The sequence below is a fragment of the Dasypus novemcinctus genome, chromosome 15 (assembly GCF_030445035.2).
Source record: "Dasypus novemcinctus isolate mDasNov1 chromosome 15, mDasNov1.1.hap2, whole genome shotgun sequence".
Lineage (NCBI taxonomy): Eukaryota > Metazoa > Chordata > Mammalia > Cingulata > Dasypodidae > Dasypus > Dasypus novemcinctus.
Genome location: NC_080687.1, coordinates 98,820,088 through 98,836,743, shown reverse-complemented (window position 1 = coordinate 98,836,743; position 16,656 = coordinate 98,820,088). Strand labels below are relative to the sequence as shown.

Below are 16,656 nucleotides of genomic sequence, written 5' to 3'. Positions count from 1 at the left end.
ATGTGGTGTGATTTTGATTTCTAAAACAGGGTCATGTTTGAATTAATTCATGCTTTTGTAATATTAGGCGGGAAGCAGCCTGAGGAATAGGTTAAAGGGACAGTTACCCCTTCATTTTCCCCAACACTAGTCTAGCATACACATTAGGTCAATTGTAGTAAGGCTCACATAACAGGAAAAAATAAGTAAAACTGGTAGGATAGCACAGACTTTGAGGAATACTAATTACTGATCTGAAATATAGCAAATCTCTGGTCCTAAAAAATACTAAGAAGAAAAAAGTACTTCATAAACTATTATATAAAAATGTTTTCTTAAAAAAGTGTGTATATATATATATATATATATTGCAAATGAAAATATCACAAGGAAAAACTCAGGTCTTAAGAACAAAGTCATAATTTAGAGTGTCTATCCTAAGAAAACCAAAATTCTAGAAAAAAAAATAAACACAGCAAAATCACAAATTTTAAGTTGTGGTTTTTCTTTTCTTTTCTTTTCTTTTTTTTGTTATTGTTTTGTTTGTTTGAGATACCAGGGAGCGACTTGAATCCAGGACCTTGTATTCAAGAAGCCGGCAATCAACCACTGAGCCACTTCAGCTCCTGAGTTGGGTTTTTCATTTGTCTCCTTGCTGTTTGTTTTTAGGAGGCACTGAACCCAGGACTACCATGTGGGAAGCAGGTGCTCAACCACTTGAGCCACATCTGCTCCCCAGCTTTTCTTTCTAGTTAAGCAAACCTTGAGAAAAAACAATTTGAGGTAAATGAAATGACTACTGCTTCAGGCTAGATTTCAATAGAAGTAGCTGCAGTATATGGCATCTATTCTTGTAAACAAAACACATACTATAATTATTTTTTTAAGAAGTGTTAAAAGTGCTTTAAAATGTAAACATCTATTTAGAAACCCCAGAGAAGAAAGAATTTATTTCCCCTCCCAAATTAATGTGGCTGTTGGCACATTAATTACAGAATCTCTCTTGGTGAATTGTATAGTAAAGAAATCTTTTTACCTTTTAAACAATTCTCTTCAAACAGATGTTAAAATCTGAGAAGGAAAGAAAAAAATAGTTCCTTTCAGACATTTCTGATAGTGTGTGTTAATCAGCCTCTATATAAATTAATCAAAGTTAGATAACTTTACACAAAGGTTTTTCTCAAAGTTAACATCATATCTACTTTGTGTTTCCAGCAACACATAAGAAATCTCAAAAATGAAGCAGAGGAGAGATGTCATTAACATTGTGACATAAGACATTCCTTGAAAAAGTATCCCCAGAAAAGCAGCTAATAAAAGGACAAATTCCACTCGCTTAGAACTTGGGAGGATGGTAGAGACCAGAGAAGGACTCCACAAAAGCTGAATTGAAGAAAAAGAAAATAGTCTCCAAAATTAGGTAGGAAATTTCAATGCTGGACCCACCAGTTCAGAACCCTTCCCCTCTTTCTGTCCAGCACAGCTTAGTCTCCTGGAGGCGGGCTGGTGTAGCACAGGTCCTCCCAGTCCCAGATGCTGACTACAGAACCACTCAACAGTAGCAAGTTAGAATTCCATGCATATCCAGGTGCAGCAACCTAAGTGTGCAGAAACTCAGGGCAGAATATAAGCCCCTAAATTGTGCTGCATACAAAAGGGCCCCCCAGGGTGGCACAAAGAAAGAGAAAGACCATGGCAGAACTTGTGGCAAGAGGGGTACACACTCAACCCAGGTCCCTGGCTGGAACACTTAAATGCAAAACAGCTTTTCTGGAGTTTCACAACATTCTGGATTGACCTTGACCAGGTTCCCTGAGGCTGGATACCTTACTGGAGAAGAAAAGGGAGGCAGAAAAGCCTCACAGATTTAAAAAAAAAAAAAAAAAAAAAAAAAGGTGGGGTGGGGTTTTTTGAGCTGAACTGCTATAAACAACAGTTCCCAGAATTGAAAAGTGTAGGGAAAAGGGACACTGAGTGAGGGCAAGAATTTAAACAAATCACAGGAGCTGGGAATAAATTTCCATGAAAAAAACAATAAAAAATGATCAAGATACCCAGAGCAGGAAGCTTTCTCCTAGAAGTGAAACAACGTGGGTTACTCCAAAGGTCTAGAATAAGGGGAATCAAGTATCAAAGAACCTTAACACAAAGCCAGTCAACAATAAGGGAGAAACTGATCTTCAGTGTTGATTCATTAAGACAATCAGGTACCCAGACATCAGCAAAAAATTATAAGACATACTAAGAAACAGGCAGACAGTCAAGGGAACAAATTAAAACTTCACACGCAGCACAGAATTTGGAATAACTAATCAAAGAATTTCAAACAAATCCCCTAAATCAATTCAAAGGTGATGAAGGAAAATATTGATACAAACCTAAAGGATATTAAGAAGATTGTGTGTGAGCATAAAAAAGAAACATAAAAGAAGTTATGGGGATAAAAAAAAACCAGTAGAAGCATGAAAAACAGCAGATTTGAATAGGCAGAAGAAAGAATAAGTGAACTAGAAGCCAGGACAATCAAAATCTTACAGTCATAGAACAGATGAAGAAAAGAACAGAAAAAAATTAAGCAGTGTCTCAGGGATTTGAGTGACAGCATGAAGCACACAAACATATGCATCACGGGTGTTCGAGAAGGAGAAGAGAAGGGAAAGAGAACAGAAAAATATACTTGAGGAAATAACGGCAGAAAATTTCCCAACTCTAAGAAAGATATAAATATACATGCCCAAGAAGTACAGCATACTCTAAACAGAATAAAAACTACACTGAGACACACACTAATCAGAATGTCAAATGCCAAAGATAAAGAAAGAATTCTGAAAGCAACAAGAGAAAAGTGATTCATCAAGTAGAAGGCATCTTCAATAAGACTAAATGCCAATTTCTCAGAAACCAAGGAGGCAAGAAGGCAGTGGTATGACATATTTAAAGTACTACGAGAGAAAAAGTGGCTGCCAAAAATTCTTTCTCCAGCAAAATACCCTTCAAAAATTAGGAAGAGTTTCATATTTCCTGACAATGGACATGCAAAACATAAAGTAGTAAAGTGGGATAAAAACAACATAAAGAGGGTAAATAGATGGATATGGGAGCAGAGAACATCTATGCTATTGAAGCTAAGAAGGCATCATTTCAAATTAGTAAGTCACAGATGTAGGCCATGTAATATAAACCCAGGGTAACCAAAAAGGAAGTATTAAAAAATATGCAGAAACATAAATGAGAAAAGGATCAGTCAGATACATCACAAAACATCAACTATACAGAAAAGGTGATTACAATAAAGAAGAAAAAAAAAGATATGACATATAAATCAAAGGACAAAATGGCTGAAGTACTGCCTTTACAATAACAATGTTGAATATTAATGGTTAAATGCTACACTCAAAAGACACAGATTGGCAGAACAGATAAAAAGCATGATCCAACTATGGGTTGTTTATAAGAGATTCATCTTAGACCAGAAGATACTTACCTTAGACCAAAGACACAAACAGGTTGAAAGTGAAAGGACTGAAAGAGATATTCCATGGAAATAGTAACCAAAAAAGAGGTGGCATAACTACTAGTTTTGGAACAAAATTGACTTTAATTCAAGCTATTTTAAGAGACAAAGAAGACAGTAGATATTAATAAAGGGGCAACCCACCAAGAAGAAATAACAATCATAAATATTTATGTACCTAACAACAGTGCCCCAAAATATATGAGGTAAACACTGGCAAAACTGATGGGAGAAATAGACACCTCTAAAATAATGGTTGCAGACTTCAACATACTATTCTCATCAGTAGACAGATGGTCTAGACCAGGGGTTCTTACCCAGGGGTCCACGGACCCCTTAATGATTTCAGGGAGTCCATGAGCTTGAAATGAAAAAAAAAATATCAACCTATTATCTTTATTTTTTCTAACCTCTATCTGAAATCTAGCATTTCCTTCACTTATGAATGTATGCAATAAACAAATTACAGTAGTATTCATTTCACTTGACTGGCAAAGGGGGTCTGTGGAACAAAAAAGGTTAAGAACCCCTGATGCAGGCAGAAAATCAATAAGGAAACAGAGAACTTGAATAATATAATAAATGAACTAGAATTAACAAACAATATGTCGTACCCCAAAACAGGAGGGTATACATTCTTCTTAAGTGCTCATGGTTCATTTTCTAGGCTAGATCACATGTTGGGTCACAAAAAAAGTCTCAATAAATTAAAAAGACTGAAATTATACAATGCATCTTCTCTAACCATAATGAAATGAAGCTGGAAATTAGTAACAGGCAGAGAAATGGAAAAGTCACAAACACATGGAAGTTAAGTAACACAGTCTTATTAACTCTTATTCAGTGGGTCAAAGAAATTGCATGGGAAATCAATAAATATCTCTAGATGAATGAAAACAAGAACATAACATATCAAAACTTACAGGAGGCAACAAAGGCAGTGCTGACAGGAAAATTTATAGCCCTAAACCTTTACATTAAAAAGAAGGAGATAAAATCAAAGATCTAATTGCACACCCAGGGGATCTAGAAAAAGAACACCAAACTAATACCAAACCAAACAGAAGGAAAGAAATAACAAAGATTAGAGCAGAAATAACTGAAAACAAAAACAAAAACAAAAACAAAAAGAATTTTTAAAAAATTGCTTCTTTACAAAGATCAATAGGCGGTGGACTTGGCCCAGTGGTTAGGGCGTCCGTCTACCACATGGGAGGTCCGCGGTTCAAACCCCGGGCCTCCATGACCCGTGTGCAGCTGGCCCATGCGCAGTGCTGATGTGCACAAGGAGTGTCATGCCACGCAGGGGTGTCCCCTGCATAGGGGAGACCCACGCGCAAGGAATGCGCCCCTTAAGGAGAGCCGCCCAGCGTGAAAGAAAAGTGCAGCCTGCCCAGGAATGGTGCTGCACACACAGAGAGCTGACACAACAAGATGATGCAACAAAAAGAAACACAGAGTCCAGTGCCGCTGACAACAGAGCGGACAAAGAAGAAGATGCAGCAAAACAGACACAGACAACTGGGGTAGAGGGGAAGGGGAGAGAAATAAATAAATAAATCTTTAAAAAAAAATAAAAAGATCAATAAATTGAGAAACCCTTAGCTAGAATGATGAAGGGAGAGACAGAGAGAGAGAGAAGGCAGAGAAAGAGAGAAAAAATCAGAAATGAGAGGGGGATATTACTAGTGACCCCACAGAAATATAAAGGATCATAGGAGGACACTATGCATGACCGTATGCCAACAAATTAGAAAACCCAGATGAAATGGACAAATTCCTAGAAACACAGGAATAGCCTACACCGACACTAGAAATAGATTTCAACAGACCAATTACAAGTAAAGAGATTGAGTCAGTCATCTAAAACTTCCCAACAAAGAAAAGCCCAGAACCAGATGGCTTCACAGGTGAATTCTAGTAGTCATTCCAAAAAGAATTAACAGTAACCCTCCTCAAACTCTTCCCAAAAAGTTGAAGAGGAGGGAACACTGCCTTACTCATCCTATGAGGCCAACATCACACTAACACCAAAGCCAGATAAAGATACTACAGACCAATTTCTCTTATGAATATAAATGCAAAAATCCTCAACAAAATACTAACAAATCAAATCCAACAGCACATTAAAAGAATTATATATCATGATCAAGTGGTTCCATATGTAAACTGTCCTATGGACAGTTCATTAAAGATCAACTTAGGTAACACACCACATAAACAAAAGGGGAAAAAACAAATGACACAGAAAATGCATTTGGCAAAATCCATATCTCTTCTTGATAAAAACACTTAAAAGGAAAGCAGATATGGCTCAAGTGACTGAGCTTCTGCCTACGACATGGGAGGTCTGGGTTCAGTTCCTGATGCCTCCTAAAGACGAGGAGTAAGACAGCAAGCTGACTCAACAAGATACACATGGAGGAAAACATAAATGAGAGATCAACAAAGCAAGGAGCAGAGGTGGCTCAAATGATTAGGTGACTCCCTCCCACAGAGGAGGTCGCAGGTTCAGGTCCCAGTGCCTCCTAAAAAAAAAAAAAAGAAGACAACCAGCACACAGATAGACACAGCAATTGCAAACAATGAGGGGGTGGGAAGAAATAAGTAAATAAATCTTAAAAAAAAAACAAAAACAAAAAACACTTAGAAAACCAGGAATAGAAGGAAACTTCCTCAACATGATAAAGGCATATATGAAAAATCCACACCTAACATCATACATAAAGGTGAAAGACTGAAAACTTTCCCCCTAAGATCTAGAACAAGACAGGGATGCCCACTGTCACCACTGTTATTCCACATTGTAATGGAGCTCTAGTCAGGGCAGTCAGGCAAGAAAAAGAAATAAATTAGGATGTAAAGGACTTGTAAACAGGAAAATGATAAAGCACTCCTAAAAAAAAAAAAACAGATAAGACTTGAATAGACGGAGAAACATTCTATGTTCATACAGAAGACTAAATATCATTAAGATTCAATTCTACCCAAATTGATTTACAGATTCAACACAATCCCAATCAAAATTCCAACAGCCTACTTTGCATAAATGGAAAATCCAATTATCATATTTATTTGGAAGGATAAGAGGCCCCCAAAGGACAAAAACATCTTGAAAAAGAAGAACAAAATTAAAGGTCTGACACTCCACAACTTTAAAGTGTATTACAAAGCTACAGGTATTAAAACAGCATAGTACTAGCATAAAGATAGATATTCAGTTAGTGGAATCATACTGGGAGTTCAGAAATAGACCCTCACATCTATGGCATATATATGTATATATATAGCTATTAGGAAAATGCCTATCAAAACCATACCATTTCATGCCCACTAAAATGGCTATTATTTTTTAAAAAAGTGTTGGGACTGGATATGGAGAAATAGGAATACTCACTCAATGCTGATGGGAATTTGAATAGTACAGCCACTGTGGAAGACGGTTCCTCAGACAAATAAGTATAGAATTACCATACGACCCCAGATCCCTCTACTAGGTATATAACCAAAAGAAATGAAAGTGAGAGCTTAAACAGATATTTGCACACCGATGTTCATAGCAACATTATTTACAATTGCCAAAAGATGGACAGAGCCCAAGTGGCCATCAACCAATGAATGGATAAACAAAATGTGGTATATAGGTACACTGGAATATTAGTCATAAAAAGGAATGAAGTCCAGATATATTATAATAATAAGCCCTGAAGATATCATAGTGACTGAAATAAGCCAGACACAGAAGCACAATATTGTACGAGCTCACTCTTATAAACTAACTAAAGTAAGTAAATTCATGGGGTTAGAAAACTAGAATATAGGTTATCAGGGGCTGGACTGGGGCTAGAGAATGGAGAGTTAATGCTTAATTTGTACAGAATTTCTATTTAGGTTGATTATAAAGTTTTGGAAATGGATGCTGGTGATGGTAGCACATTACTGTGAATGTAATTAATAGCAATGAATTATATATATGAATGTGGTTAAGAGGAGAAATTTTAAGCTGTATATATATTATACTAGAATAAAAATTGAAAGAGAAAACTTAGGACCGTGTAACACAATGAACCCTAATGTAAATGATGGAGTACAATTAACAGTGCAAATATAAAAATGTTCTTTCATAAATTATAAGAAATGTACTGCACAAATACAAGGTGTTAATAATAGGGTGGGCACATGGGAAAAAATGTACCTAATGCAAACTATGGACTATAGTTAAGAGTACAAGTTTAATATTCTTTAATCAGTATTAACAAAGGTGCCACACTAATGCAAAGTGTCAGCAACAGTGGGGTATACGGGGACACTATTTTTTACATGATTTTTCTGAAAAATCTACAACTTTTCTAATTAAAGTATTTTTAAAAAATGCGTGAGACGGAGGAAGAATGAAATGGGAAGTCAGTCAGGAGTGGAAGTTTCCTCAGCCTGTAAAATGAGAATACCACCACCTATGTGGCAATGTTGCATAGGATTTGAAAAACAGTAAAGTACAGGGCCTAAAAGCCAATCGGAGTTCAAGAAGTAGAATTGATTACTATAGATACAGAAAGAGTCTTTCCCTTGAAAAAGGGAAAAGTAATTCACTCTTGGAACATTATTACTCCAGTTTGGAAAGAACAGCTGAAGTTGCCTGGAATGGAAATATTCCATTGCAAAAAGGGACAGAAGCACGGATAGGGACTACATTTGAAAATATTATTAATAAAAATGGAAGGAAAGCTTTTAATAGATTATCTTCACCAAGAAAGCATTTTGAATTTTTAAGTAAACTAAATGTTTACTAGAAGCCTACTAAGTTTATGGAATTTTGGAGGATAAAACTTGAATTCATGGTTCCTGGTTTATTTAAACAACAACAACAACAATAATAATAATCTGCTATTGCTTTCAATATAGTAGTATTAGTGTAAGCACTTATATGGCACACTACTTTCATGGTTCCCTGGCTCTTTGGTTACTCTCAGTATTTTGGTGAGGAAAAGAAGATAGTAATTATCCTCCATTTTAAGGATTGGAAAACTGAAAATACCTAACCCAAGATCATATAGCTAAAAATATGTGGTGAAGCTAGAACCAAGATCTAGATTTTTGAGTCACCACCTAAGGTACTTTTTCACCTATCAAGGAAATTGAAACAGCTGGAATGGAGAACCTGTTTCAAGCACTGACACTTTAATTATTAAAGGGGAGGAGGATAAATTGTTAATTTCTCCTTAAAGCAAGAATTTTCAAGCCATAATTTTATTAGGTGATAATTTATGATGGCTGAAAAATAGTCTGGGAAGGTGTACTGCCTTAAAACTTAAGACAGTACATGCATCTAAAAAATATGGAGAATGCTAGCAGTAAATAAAAGTACAAATGTTCTCAAGTTTTATATTTTGTTTGGTTTAACGTTAGCAGAAGAAATATCATTCTATCCAGGCAATTCCCCATGTTACACATCTTTACTTTTCCAGCACCAATACTATCTCTGATATACAAAACATATTTAATAATTCCTGCTGAATGACAGAATGCTTTTATGCTATATTCTTGTTCTCTTGATGGTGACCCAAAATAAAGAGTAACCCTAGCCAAGTGATTGATGCAGCCATAACCTAAAGTCACCACTATCTACCTGGTGATGGTATATGAATTGCAAACTTAATCCTCTGAAGGAAATAAATAGAATGACCTTAGGAAAAAAATCTATAAATCTAGAAACTTCAAAGAGATGTTTCATGTAAACGAAGTTTTCAAATAACTAATACCTGCCCTTTTACTTACCATGAACTATCTTTAAACTATCTTAGTGGAAATATTTTAAAAGAGATTTTTAAGTCTTTCTTCTCTGCCTTAATGTGCATACTGCACATGATACAGCCTTTTCTTGATAACTCAAGCTCATCAATGCAACACCAGCCAGCAGACTATTCAATAATACAGTGACTCTTCTGGAGTTATTAAGGGGTGTCCAACTGTTTGTCCCTTCACTAACTTACCCTAGACTACTTTACAAAACAAGGTTTCCTACTGCCTGTTGTCACTCATAGGTTACCAGCACCCTAACCAAGGTTTTTAAAATGCAAGAAGTGGTTTTAAAAAAATGTAAAACCACAGAGGCAGATGATATACTTAACCTTATACAAATTCTAAATCAAGTCACTGTGTAGCTATTTTCACTGCACTAAAGGCCTGGCTCAAAGGTTTTTTCTTCTTTCATTTCCTAGTTCTGAAACCTATTCTAAGCTGTCAAGGTTACTAGAGGTTTGGCCACAAAATAATTAAAACAGTAGTCATTTCTGCATAGTTTATTTTTACTATATTCCAGGGGGTGGGGGATGATGTTTTAACAAAAAACATACCAAACAACCATACAAACAAATGATTTAAGATGCTTCACAATATGTGCTATATGGACAATTACCTAGTCAATTATTAGCCAGGAGTAAGGAAACTAAGCTTGCTGGCCAAATCGAGCCCATAGCCTGCCGGTTTTTGTTTGGCCCTTGAGCTAAGAATGTTTTTTTTATATTTTTAAAGGACTGTAAAAAGACAAACACAAAAGAATATTCCACAGAGACTCTAAGTGACCTGCGAAGCCAAAATATTTACTATCTGGCACTTTACAGGAAAACTTTGCTGACTGCTGACCTAATGTATAGAAAATAAGCAAATATAAAAATTATCCCTTATACATAAAGCTTAAGCTATTAATATGTCAAAGCAGATACATATAGTTCTTTTAGTGATGGGTTTATCCACCCACATACAGCAAAACTGTCTCGTCCAGCCCTGCCTATTACTCTTCTGACCATGTTCTGGGGCTTAATCAAAATTTCTACCTACCCTTCTTTTCTTTCCTCCCAATACTTGTCTTTGGGTTCTCTCAGATTGGTCTCCTTGCTACTACTTTCAACTCTGGGTGTCAGTCTCTTTTGGACTATCTTTCTCTTTGCTCTCAAAATCCTTCTTAAACTTCAAATCCTATTTCCCTCCAAAGGCCTTCCAAATGTTCTAGCTCTCACTGGTCTCACTTTTCTTTAAATTACAGTACGTACCACACAAATAATAGCATTTTATACTTTCGTTAATGATTTCCTGTGTTAGTCTAGAATCCCCAACTAGCTTATAAATTACTTGATAGAAAAAGAAATCACAATGCTTTTGTATCCCTACTTTAATAGCATTTCATCACCCTCTGCACACATGTGATCTCTCAAGCACATCTCAATCTTGGGGAAAAAATAGTCTGTGGACTGGTAATGGGTGATAAAATGATTAGAAATATCAAAGGACGAAACCCATAAAGGAACTTGATGCAAGACCACAGGCTACATGGCAAACTTAAAAAGTATATATAAGGGAAGCAGACTTGGCCCAGTGGATAGGACGTCAGTCTACCACATGGGAGGTCCACGGTTCAACCCCGGGCCTCCTTGACCCATGTGGAGCTGGCCCATGCGCAGTGCTGATGCGTAGGGGTGTCCCCTGCGTAGGGCAGTCCCACGCGCAAGGAATGCGCCCCGTAAGGAGAGCCGCCCAGCGCGAAAGAAAGTGCAGCCTGCCCAAGAATAGTGCCCCACACACGGAGAGCTGACACAGCAAGATGACACAACAAAAAGAAACACAGATTCCCGGTGCCGCTGAAAGGATAGAAGTGGACAAAGAACACGCAGCGAATAGACACAGAACAGACAACGAGGATGGGGGTGGGAAGGGGAGAGAAATAAATAAATAAATAAATCTTTTTTTAAGTATATATAGCAAAACCATAATAATGGGACGATAGAGAAAATAAGGACCAAGAGATTTAAAAGAGACCAGTGAATAATACGCTCAAACAAAATGAGACCAAAACATTAGGATATTTATAAAAGCTCACAATACATGTTTAAAAAAGTGCTTTTCACCATTATTGGCTATTAATTTCCTTTTAACAAGTAGCTCTTGAAACTGATACATATGAGGTCTTTTTTTCCCTACAATGTGATAAACTGAACTAAAAAGCTCAACAGAAGTCATGCACAGTATTCCAAATCTTTGGATTTACAATATTGTGACTTTGCAGAAGTCTGTTAGAGTTTGCTAAAAAGGAACTACTTTTTAAAAATGTTATTTATTTTTAGGAGGTACCAGGGATTAAACCCAGGACCTCGTACATGGGAAGCAGGTGCTCAACCACTGAGCTACACAGGCTCCCTAACCACTTATTTTTTATTACCTAACTAATAAAAGTGGAAATCATGTGCATAATCCTTTATCACTTTCAAAAACACCATCTTGACTCAATTTAATGGAAAAAATGCACTAAGAACATTAACAAAACAACCCTTTTACTTCAGCATATTTTTAAAATATAGGCAAAACGCAAGGCACACAACACCTGTATGCATGAATGTATAAAAAATTACACATATTTTAAACAAGCATAAATGTTATCCTTGAATCTAAACTAAAAAATGGACAAATTATAAATTAAGTGTTCTTTACCTAAGTAAAGATACAAAGATAACGATGAGAATATTAATAATGCATCCCCTCTTTTTGTGGGGGGAGTTTCATAGTCTTTCAGGTTTCACCTGCCTGGCTGGCCAAAGAGGGAGAAATTGTTTCTTAATAATAAAATATGCTTCATATTATTTTATAAGTAAAAAGTAATCATTAAATGCATGGTAGAACAAAAAACAAAAAAAACCACATCAGCTCCCAATTATTCACACATAACCTGAAAGTGATCACACAGATGTCACCAAAAGAAAATAATCCTGGAATCTGTTTTTCCAAAGGCATGTCATTAATTTGAAAGTCACAAATTACTCCTATTATGCTTAGGTCACTATTAACCAGGAGTTTATTTCTTCCTAAACATTCAATGATGTGGAGGATTCAGATACAAGGGAAAAGGAAAAAAGAGGGAATTGATTCAGAAGCACACAGGTGGCTAAAATTAGCCAGTAAGTGAATAAAAAAAAAAAAAAAAATCCCACCACTAACCTACACAGAGAAAAGTGAGATAATCTATGAAGGGAAAGAAGAAAAAAATAGTAAAACTTAATGTGGTAGGGCTAAAAATTCTTTTCCTGTCATCATCCCTTCTGACTAATTGGTTTTATTACTGATAAGTATTATTTATTTTATATATTTATAGTATTAGTGGGCTGAAAAGCTAAGAACTAAACTGTTATATTTTATAGTTATTAAAAGTCTATCATTATTTTCTGTTAAGTCCACTGTCTGTCTCAGCCGCAACCTTATTTCACTACCTGAGGAAAATTAATTCAACCAAGAAAATATCAAAAAGGAAGGGCGATTCATTTCTCTTGGAATTTTTTTAGTGGGCTTAAGCAAAATGCACACGATGGGACGAATGACAGATTTAGCAAATACACAAACACTAAATATTTATCCCAATAACAACATCGTAGCCACAAAACTCAATTAGTTTCTGCCTAACATATGGCTCAAACTCCCGAGTGGCATATGCTTAGCACTGGTGCTGGTGACAGCATGGGTTATAAAATATTACAGAAAAGACTTCAAAGTTCAACTGTCAGTATTTCATTCTTGTAATACAGAAACACACGCCCAAACTTTGGTTTCGAGAACTAAAAACAGACAACAGCAAGACGCAAAATCACGAGCTTGCTCGGCTGTACAAGTCCACAGGGACCACGGACAGGAAGATTATCCTGGAACCCCCACCCCCATCGTAGCCTGTCATCCCTGGCGAATACGGGATCAGAGGGGTCCACCGCCACGTCTATAAAAATCTCCCTCAAAAAAAAACAGCAACTCTAATTCCCGGTTCCCAGCTCCGCCAGCCACCATTACACACACGCCCCCCGCGCCCGCCCCCCTCTCCCTCCCCGGCCAGCTCTCTCCCGGCTTTGCAAGCTAACAGTCCTAAAAGGACGACTAACGACGACGGGAATTAGCACAGCCGCCGTGGGGCTCGCAGCGTTCCGACCCCGTTAGCTACTCCGGTCCCTTTACCTAACACGCGCCGTCCTCCCCGAGCCGTGTCGAAAGTTCAGAGGCCCGGGCGAGCGCGGGGCCCCCCTCAACGCGACCTCCTGGAGCCAACAGGTGGTGGACCCGCCCGGGCGCGGGAGCCGCCAGGTCCTGGCGCGGCCGAACGGCAGCCAGCGCAGAAGGGCGGGTTTTCGAGGTTTTAACCCCACGAGGGGCGGGGGAAACTTCAGACGAGCGTTCAAGTTCGGCGCCGGCCGTCGGGCCCCCCGCCCCGGACGCCGCCGCCTCGAGAGGGCTCCGTCCTCTGCGGACGGCGCCGGGGACGCGGAGGGGCGACGACTGGAGCGCCGAGGGGGGAAGGCCGCCAGCCCCCCCCCCCCCGCCCCCCGCGCCGCCGCCCCCGCAAGCCCTTCCCCGCCCGGCAGCGGCGGCGGCAGGTGCCCGGAAAGTTGGCGGGGCCGGCGCCCCGCGCGCCCTGAGGGGCCGGGCCGAGCCCCTCGACGGGGCCGACCCGCTCGGCGCCCTCGCCCTCCGGCGCCCGGGTCGCGCAGACCCGGCCTAACGGTTTCCCCGCCGCCGGCCCCGGGGCGGGACAGCGCGGTCTCGCCCGCCCCTCCTCACCTCCGAGCCACGCCGCTCCGGGGCGGACTGCGGCGGCCACCCTGCTGGGCGCCCGGTGGGCTCCTGAGGGGGCTTCTTCCACCTCAGCGGCGAGGCCGGCGCTCGGGGCCGCCGGCGCAGGGACTGTTGGGGCTGCTCCTCGGCAGTGACGGCGCCGCCTCAGCCCCGCTCTTCGCTCCCTCTCCGCGCAGCTCCCGCTTTCTGTTTCACCCGAGGGACCACGAACGCCGCCGCCGCCATGCTTACTACGGAGCCGGGAGGAGGAGCCGGCGTCGGCGAGCCGAGTGCGGCTGCGCGAGCCCCGCCGACGGCGCCCCCGGCCCGCGCCGCCTCGACCCCCGCCCGCTCCCCCGGCGGCGGCTGCCGGGGAGCGGGAGACGCGGGAGGGCCGTGCACGCCCGCCCCGGGCCGCACCCCCAGCTTTCCCCGCGCTCCGGGCTCTCTCCGTAGGCGCGGCAGAAAACGGGGAGTTCACTGGCGTTCCTCAGGCTACCCACATAATTCTCAATCCATTTTGTAAAAGCCCCCCCCGCCCCCTCAGAGACACACCTCGGCCTCTTTCCCCAAAGCACCGGGACCGAACGCCAGCAGGTGCTTCTAGAGACACTCCCCAAAGAAAAGGAAACCAAAACTCCAGTGGGCTTGGGTGTTTTCAATCCCAAACAGTGGGAGCCCGGGCTCTCTAGCAAGAGCGGATAGTTGCTTCAGTTCCAAACGGAGGAGGTGGGAAGGCGCGTTTCTTGGTCTCTACGCCAGTCAAATCGCGTGGAAAGCCGTTACCTTAATTTTCAACAGCCTCACACGGGAACGCAGCAGAGCTTTCCTCGATCCGCGGTCCTCGGTCCTCAGTCCTCAGTCGACTGGGGGCGCTGTGACAATGCTACCGTCAGGCGCGGGCTGCTCCTCTCGTGCGGTTGCCATCCCAAGACTTGGGGAAGGGGCAGAGCCTGGGACTGGAGGGGGAGGGGGTCCTACACAGCAGCTGTCCTTCCCCAAACGGTGATGGATGTGACCAAAAGCCATGCTCTGGCTTGATTTCAATGATTGATTGTGTTGCCTTTTGAAATAGACTTTAAAATGCTCACCCTTTTATAGAAATCCTTTAAAGGTGGACAATGGTTAAAGGAACCTTTTGTTGATGACTGACCGTGGAATGCGACCCGGTGGTTAGACGCACAAGTCCCAGGGACTTGTTGAGTCCCCACTTTGGTGCTCTCTTTTGTCTCTGGAATGTTCTCCTCACCTTTTCTAATATCTGTCATTGCTTCCTGTCGCTGCTGCTCATCTCCTCGCCTCTTCCTCCACTCCGCTCTTTCCCTCCTTCTTTCTCCTTTATTGTTTGACTTTTTCTCTTCTCTCCTTTCTCTGCTCCATTCCTCTGTGGCTCCAATGGACATGGTCCTTGGATGTTGATATCAACAGTTAGCTAACGAGCAGTTCCTTTTCTCCCACTCAGTAAAAGGGATGCTGGCTATATAGCAAGGGGTATCTTGAAATATTTTCATTGCAGTTTACTATCAAATGGTCTTTCCCTGGGAGAGATCCTTCCTTTCATTAACTTCCAGATGTGGCCTTCTTCCAGACAATTAAAATTGCTGAAAAGCAGGTCTCTGAGTGACTGAAGCATAACTGTATATTGTTTAAAAGTAGGCTTAATCAGAGTGTGCATAAATTGAGTGTCTTCTCCATAGCTGTTTGATCCGACTTCCTGCTTAGGAGCTTTTTTAAAATGGAGAATCCTGTGATTCACCCCGGGAGATTTTGATTCCTTTATTCTAGAATGGATCCCAATAAACGGTGCTAAAAAAACCCACCTGCATTTAAAGAAGGCATGCTTTGGGCATACCTACATGTACAGGTAGAAGGAGGAGGAACAGCCACCTTGAAGGAGAAGAAGGCCTAATTCAAGAACATCATTGAACTAGACCTAGAGATTGTGGTCAACAAAACAGTGCTATAAGGTTAGGTCAAGTGAGGACTGGAGAACTTATGTCCTGCAGAGCGAATGAAACACATGCATAAATTACCCTAGCGTGGAACACAGAGGAAGGACAAAAATGTATGCTAGCTGTAGCAATTTGATATGGCTATGAATTCCAAAAATAGATATTGGATTATGTTTGTAATCTGGTCTGTACCGGTGTGATTAAGTTATGATTAGGGCTTAATTGAACCACATCCTTAGGGCGTGGGGACTCACAGATAAAAGACATGGCAAAGGACAGAGTTTGAAGGTTTCGATGTTGGCGGGTTTTTTTGTTTTGTGTGTGTGTGTGTGTGTTTAATAAAAGGTATTTATTTGGGGTAGGAGCTTGCAGATACCAGGCCATAAAGCATAAGTTACTTTGCTCACCAAAGTCTGTTTGGATCAAGGTGGCTGCTGACGTCTGCGAGGGTTCAGGCTTCCTGGCTTTCTCTGGGCTCAGCTCCTCTGTTTACTCCACAAGGTCAGCTGTAGACTATCAGGCGAATGGCTCTGTCTCTCTCCCTGGGGCTCCAGCTTCGGCAACAAACGCCAACATCAAAACTCCAACATTAAAAGCTCCCCTAACGTTGGTGTTTGATGCTGAAGCCTTAAG

General features: G+C 40.7%; 1 protein-coding gene across 5 annotated transcripts in view; it reads right to left on the bottom strand.

Annotated features, from left to right (window-relative positions):
• The window catches only part of FNDC3A (fibronectin type III domain containing 3A), a 216,516-nt gene extending 201,577 nt beyond the window's left edge, over positions 1-14,939 (bottom strand). Inside the window, exons 1-2 of one of the 5 annotated variants that reach the window (XM_058276710.2) lie at positions 14,078-14,259; positions 1,016-1,050 (exon numbers count right to left, since the gene is read on the bottom strand). The gene's annotated coding sequence lies outside the window, so the exon portion shown is untranslated. Of the gene's footprint in view, positions 1-1,015; positions 1,051-13,477; positions 13,791-14,077; positions 14,260-14,857 lie in introns of those variants that run through there. The other 4 variants (XM_058276712.2, XM_058276709.2, XM_058276713.2 and 1 more) reach the window with 4 other exon arrangements.
• Between the last annotated feature and the right edge of the window lie 1,717 nt (positions 14,940-16,656).